This window comes from Sorex fumeus, unplaced genomic scaffold (assembly GCF_029834395.1).
Source record: "Sorex fumeus unplaced genomic scaffold, SorFum_2.1 ptg000039l, whole genome shotgun sequence".
Taxonomy (NCBI): domain Eukaryota; kingdom Metazoa; phylum Chordata; class Mammalia; order Eulipotyphla; family Soricidae; genus Sorex; species Sorex fumeus.
Genome location: NW_026606096.1, coordinates 10133160 through 10140731, shown reverse-complemented (window position 1 = coordinate 10140731; position 7572 = coordinate 10133160).

The window sequence follows — 7572 nt, the reverse complement described above, 5'->3', positions numbered from 1 at the left end:
ATTTCTCACACGTCAAACCAAAAACACCTCTGGGCTCGAGCTATAGTACAGCAGGTAGGGCATTTGCTTTGTACGCGGCCGAGCTGGGGTTCGATTCCCAGCATCCCATATGATCCCCCCGCCGCCTGCCTGCCCATCCCTGACCAGCACCACCAGGAGTAATTCCTGAGTGCAGAGCCATATGGAATAACTCCTGTGAATTGGCCGGTGTGATCCCCCCCAAAAAAACAAACAACAACAAAAAAACACCTCACACAAACCAATATCCAAGTATTTCTGCGTTACCTAATGAAAGAATCCCATGCATCTGCCATATTTACATGAGGTCTAAAGTGTTTAAAAATAGAGATTTTCTCCAAGTGTCTCCACACCCCAACTGCTTCTGTGAATCTTACATTTGCCTCCCAACTTCCTGAGAGCCATGAGCATTAGCAATACCCACCACTCAGGGAGGTCTCTTTCTCTCCCACCAATTATAAAGACAGTAAGAAACCAGGCAACTACTCTTTGAAATGACTTATGGCCATGGTAATCAGGCTAGTTGATAGGAATGTAACTGGACTTCTCAGAGCTTGGGATGCAGCAAATCTGTGTCAACACGTGATGTTTCTCACTGAAACGCAAGGTGCAGGCAATGCTTCTCCTGCAATGTTTTCTATATGAAAAGTTAACAGCCAGCAACATTATCCAAAGGTTTATTTCCACTCACAGAGATGTCTGAAATCGGCTAACAAAACATTTGATGAAATGTTTTTCATTTCAAAGGGAAGACCTAAAAGGTGGATTAAAGTCTATGTTACCATTTTGAGAGGCAGATATCTGGCTTAAAATGCTCTGTTCCCAATTTATTTCTCAGTGAAGACACAAACCAAGAATCCATTGGTCATAGGTGACCATAAATTTTAAGTTATTATTGTGACTAATAAAAACCATGTTTTGTCAAGGTCATGAAGCACAACGGCACATTACAAAATGAATTCTCTGGGTTTTGCAGCATCCTTTCTCCCTCACAGATCCAGTGGGGGCATTTAGCAACATGAGCAGATCCAGCAAACCATGTTGTTGGTGTCATCATAAAGTAGTCACAGAAACTCAAGAGAACTCTTTGGGAGTCAGTAGAAAGTTGCCATCAGGCGTTTCATTATATATTTGTTGGGACTAATATTTCTAGATTCTTAAATTTGTGGTGGTCTTTCTAAATGTTTAAATACTTAAATTCAAACATTTATCACTCTTTAGGGACCTCTATAGAATTTTACATTTGGAGCTACTATTACTGGAGAGAGTTCATTGAAAAAGTATTAGTAAAAAAGTGTAGTCAATTTTAAAGTATTATCACAAATGCAATTCTTTGAGACAAATAGCTAACATTTAAGGGGGGAAAATGCCACCTGCAAGCTGTAAATATGTGTATTAATTTTTCCCCACAGTATTTGCTTTGGCTGTGACCTATTCTAATAGTCAGTTGAACAAGGGCTAAAAATTGTCAAACCAAATTTTTGTTTGAGAGCTGAGCTCTAACTACTGCCAGCTTGAGAGAAACACACATCCAGGTTTAGGGAATATGTTTTGTTTGTTTTGGCTATGACATAGGGCAGAACAGTTTCCATCCCATTCGAATGCATTCAAGAGAGTTTGAAATATTGCACAATAAAAGTCATTCATTATATCTGTCTCCTTTCCCTTCCAAAAACAAAAATGGCTGCCGAGTTCCAACTCTACACAGGGGGCAGGAAGAAGGGAGTCACAGGGTCACTGGAAATCACCCAAGACTAACACCAGGTTTTTCAGGTTTGAGTTAGGGACTATTTCTGAAATCTTCATTTCTAATAAATACTTAAAATAAGAAAAGACTGGTTGCTTTGGGTTATTGCTGGATTATGAACAATTAGAAAAGGAACTCATTGTTCTGGTTCAAATGTTAGGCAAAAATTCACACATTTTACATTTAAGCTCTCCAAGCATATGAATGAAATACATTTGAACTGAAAAAATCCTTTTACTTGTTTTTGTGATGAAGCTTAAAGGGGATAAAAGTATTTTACTGTTTGGATCTTATTCTGGGAAAATTTATTTTTCACAAACACTTGATGTTATTAAGCTGTTACTGCCTAAGTAGAGAAGAAACTGGGGTTTCCTTACGTTTATGCTAAGCACTCAGGGATATCAGAACACTGAAAACGCAGATTTTACATACTAAAATAAAAACTGCACTAACAAATCACTGTATACACTTAGCTTACAAAACTCCACCAATGTGGAAGTAATTTTTAAAATTAGAATTTAAGTGGGTAATAAAGTTATGAGAATAAGTTATTTGATGTAACAAGTAAGAATTATTCTTACATTTCAAAGCTTAAAAATTCACACATAATAAATTTAGGAATGTAAAATCCCAAATTTTCATAATTTGTATTTTCTTCATTTATATCTAAAACAGTTGTTTACACCCCTGTGGGCTATTTTTATCTTAAATAATTTTTTAAAAATCACAGTCAAAATGTGTGTAAATGTCATAAGAGAAAATGATATGAAAGATAGCTCTCTAAAACCAATCACTGGGAAAAAATAAAATAAATAAAAACAATCATGTGGAAATTTGTCACAAAATCTTGAGCTACTCCTTAAGAAAACTTATTTTTCCATAACGTGCATACTCATTTTTCTTTTCATGTAAGTCAGATATTCAAAAGATCAAAAAACAGAAGCAGTTCCAAAACAACTGTCTTCCAATATCCTAAAAACTTACAAAAAATTTCTAATAAAACTTAAAGTTACAACCTGGCTAAGTATGACCTTGGTTGAAGATAGGGGGACAAAATCATCAATCAGCAGAACGGCAGTACTGCTAATTTTCTCACTAAGGCATTTTTTTTTCCAAATTCTAGCATGATTTCATTTAACTCTTAGATAAAGCCTCTAAAAATATACAAAACTGAACATATAAATATATTAAGCAAACTCTAATTATAAGACACATTAGCAGTTAATTCATTCTAGAGCCAAGGCAAGTCTACGGAACAATCTTTACAAAAATGTAAGATTTTAAAAGCACTTATTTTATTGTAACCGTACTTATTGTAATTAAATTTCATCTTGATTATGCTCACTTGACCTAGGATTCTAAATCATCAGACACACTATCAGCACACACTCACACACACACACACACACACACACACACACACACACACGTAAGCATTCAAGAGATTTCCTTAAAACTGTGCAATTTAATCTTTATACAAATTTCAAATCCATGTTTTGTCTAGATGTACTTATTGGTTAGATTATAACTGAAAGTTAAAAAAAGTATTTAAAACACAAAGTGTATGAAGTGAAGCAAATTTACAATCCCTAGTCTCAGTGAATAAAATGAAAGTAAATTTGGAATATAATGTGCCTGTGCCTTTTGGATTCCTATTCTTCTAAAACTAGTAATAAACTTAATTCAAGCATCATTTTTCCGAAAGATTTACCTAATCTGATATTGGTGGTGGAGAGATTTTGGACATTTCTTTACAATCATACCATTATTATAATTCTGTTCCCTTAGAGAAAGCTATGGATTCTGAAGGCAGTGACTACATTTAAAAATTGGGACTTGGTCAATCGTAGCTGTTGAATAAATGCCTGGAAAATACATTAAGGAATCTATACTTTGTCTACCTGGGAGATTTAGATTTAGTGCAGTTGTTTTCCCACGTTTTCCATGTAGAAGTGTCTCCCATATCTTAAGTCTGTTCTGCTGCTTTACTTTTCAAAAAGACATTTGTACTTAAACCTTAGAAATGAAATCGAGGATTTAATTTTTTTGGCCCTTATGACAAACTTTTTGACAGAGTTTTTGCAGCACCTGTTCTAGAGGCAGCTCAAACTCCACACAAACTGGGTGGCCCCATCCTAAGGACACTTTTTATTGGAGGCTGTATATGCCTCATCATGATTGTGTTTACCATTCGTGTATTATGTTTTATGTGTTAGTTTGGTTAGATTATTTTTGAAGTGTCTGGGAGCATTCAGCAATTCTCCTTTGTAAATGAATGATAATTACTTCTTTGATCTTTACTATTTTGTCTTACCAGCTTTATAGAAATATTCTACTTTTAGGTTGGAAGGGGAATCTTTAATTCTCAAATGCTAAGGCTACTTTCTGAATAAAGGTAACCATTTTTATACAAAATTATGTTGAAAACCTGTTGATAAAAGAAGTGAATCTACCTTTAAAGCTTATGTTAACTGAATTCATTTAATTTTCTTACTGATATATATAGGGCTGGAGCGATAGCACAGTGGGTAGGGCGTTCGCCTTACACGCGGCCAACATGGCCGACCCGAGTTCGATTCCTCCGCTCCTCTCGGAGAGCCCGGCAAGCTACCGAGAGTATTCAACATGCCAGACACAGTAACAACAAAGTCTCTAATGGAGACGTTACTGGGCCCGCTCGAACAAATTGACGATCAACGGGAGGGCCTTTACCTTTTTACCTTTACTGATATATATGGTAGTGTCCAAAAAAGAATTCTTTCTCAATGAGTAAACAGAGTGACTCAAAGTTAGTTTAAAAATTATGAACTGCAGTAAACCAATTTATAAGATTAGATTGCATGTACTGGAATTCAAGCGAGTTGGTTAACATACCATATTTGATAGCTTATTATTATTCCCTAATTTCCCTAAATGAAAATGCAGGTCTGGGTGTGATCAACTGCTCCAGAGAGACTGGGTTGATCAATCTTTTGCTTCTATAAGGCTTCTTCTCCCTGTTTCCCCCTCAAACATTACAAACATAAGTAGGATAGTAAAGAAAAAAAAATTAACACTAATCCATATGATATTGATTTAACAAGATATTAAAAAACTAGATCAGAATAAAGTTCAAAAATAGACCTCCACATAATGTTAACCAATTTCAGTGCTGGATAGCACAGAAGGTAAAGTGTTTGCCTTGCATGCAGCTGACCTGGGTTTCATCCCTGGCACCACGTTTGGTTCCCTAAGCACCTCGAGAAGTTACTCCTAAGCAGAGAGCCAGGGATAGGCCCTGAGCACCAGCAGGTATACTCCTCCCTCTCCCCAGCCAAAAGAAAAAAAAAATCAACCAATTTCAACAAAGGAGCACTGTAGCACTGTCCTCCCGTTGTTCATGGATTTGCTTGAGTGGGCACCAGTCATGTCTCCATCGTGAGACTTATTGTTACTGTTTTTGGCATATAAGATATGCCACGGAAAGCTTGGCCAGGCTCTGGCGCAATGGCAAGATACTCTCGGTAGCTTGCCAGGCTCTCCTAGAGGGGTGGAGAAATCGAACCCCGGTTGCCTGCGTGCAAGGCAAAGGCCCTACCTGTGCTATCCATTTGTAATTCGATGAGGAATATACAAGAGTTTCAACAAATGGCAGTGAATGTTTTTTATTAAAAAAAAATCCTCATTTGGGGACTGCACTGGTAGTACAGTAGACAGGGTGTTTGCCTTGCACACACCCAACCCAGGTTCAATTCCTGGCAGCCCATATGATCTCCTGAGTCCCAGGAGGAGTGGTCCCTGAGCACAGAGAGAGGAATGAGGTCTGAGCACAACTGCTATTCCCTCCCACTCACAAAACACAAACAAACAAAAATTACTCTCACCTTACACAGATACTAAAGCTAACTCAAATGGCTATGAGACTCAAGCAATGGCTAAAACTTCTAGAAGAAACACAGAAAATAAAATTCTTGAGTTCTTGTGTTCAGCAAAGATTTCCTATATAGGACACAAAAGCACGTACCATTAAAGAAAAGGAAGAAAAAAGATTTCATAAAAATTTAAACCTGCTTATCATGAAACTGTTAAGAAAACTGAGAAGAAAAAATATTTGCAAGACAATCTTATAAAGAACTTGTACCCAAATATACAGAATTCTTTGACTCAATGAGACAATAAAAGAAAACAGGCAAGAGATCTGAATGACTTCACAAATATAAAGGGTGGCAACTTAAAATGCTCAACATCTTTGGTCACTTGGAAAATAAAAACCAAAACCACAAGGGGACCACTGCACACATATTGGCAACTTCACATGAAAGCCATCATTTGCTGGTGAAGCTGTGGAGCAAGTCATTTTGTTGCAGGTGTGAATGCAAAATGGTATATCTGTTATGGCAACGTTGGAGGTTTCTTAAAAAGTTGGACAGTCATCTACACATTCCAGGAATCCCACACCCAGATCAATGAATCTACTACCCAAAATCAATGAAAAGGGGTTTATTAGAAAATCCATATGTGAATATTTACAACAGCTTTATTTATAACAGTCAAACATGTCCATCAAGAGATGAATGGATAAACAAACTGGTATATCGATAAATAGAATGCTACCAAGCAATAAACAGCAATCAGTTTTTATAACACGCAACACAGATGGATCTCCAAAGCACTCTGATACATTAAAAAGACATACACAGACGCAAACGCACCACATGATCCTACCTAAAGGCAAAAGGACAAAGATAGAAATTAAATGAGTGATTTTGCGGAGCCAGAGCTGGGCAGAGGAACTGTTTGGCTGAAACAGAAGATCTTCATGCAAGTGAGATGAAGAGTTTATCAGATAATAAAGTGAAGATCTTAACCTAGAAACAGTGAGATTTTACCCCAAGACAGCTACTCCCAGCTATTTTTGTTAGTGCCTTTAAAAGTTTTGCTTATGCACTCAAAATAAAATTCAAATTTTACTTTAAAAAAGAAATTGAGCATACTTTGATTATACCTCAATAAACCTGATTTTAAAAAAAGTTAACTTTTTGTTTTAAAGCACCAGTTAGGCATTATTAATCTGTTTTCCCTGGTCACGCCAGTGTAATAGTAACCCTCAACTGAAGGACAGTGAAAGAAAATGAAAGCAAAGTAGCATTAAGTGGCAGAAGAATATAGCTGATAGAAAGGGGACAAGGATGCAAAATCCTTACAAAGTGACCTCGCCAGATAAGCGTGAAGAATTTTTATTGAGGATTTATCTTACACGGGCATTTTTATGCAAACCCAGTATGACAAAATTTTCATTAACCAAAAAACTGGAGACAGCTAGCATCCAATAAGGATATGAGTAGAATGTAACTTTTAAAGGACTGAAGTAGCAGCAGGGGTCTCCAAAACAACATGGATGGATATTCCTGGTGTATTTGTTGAAAAAAAAAATCAAGTTGTAGGGAGGGGGGTGAGGGTCAAAAAAATAAAAAATAAAGACAACAAAATCAAGCTGCAGAATGGACACAGAGTGGCCTGACAGAAAACCAGAGGGGCTATATCCCAGATGACAAAGGCAAAGAGTGGAAGCTAGGGTGGTGGTAACACTCGGACAGTAGGACTGCAGGATGCTAGCTAAAATGAGGGCAGGGTAGACAGTTGTTTAGACCGTTTCTTTCCTTAGGCATGTGTTACTTTTACGGTAAGTACCAATAAAAGCTCAAAAGAAGCCTGGGCAGCAAGTAGTGCTGCCCTGATGGAAGCTAATGCACACAGATGCCATGCTGCCATCTTCTGGATTAAATAAGCCTCTACAGCAGCAGGAGAAGAAGCCAAGGCAACATTTT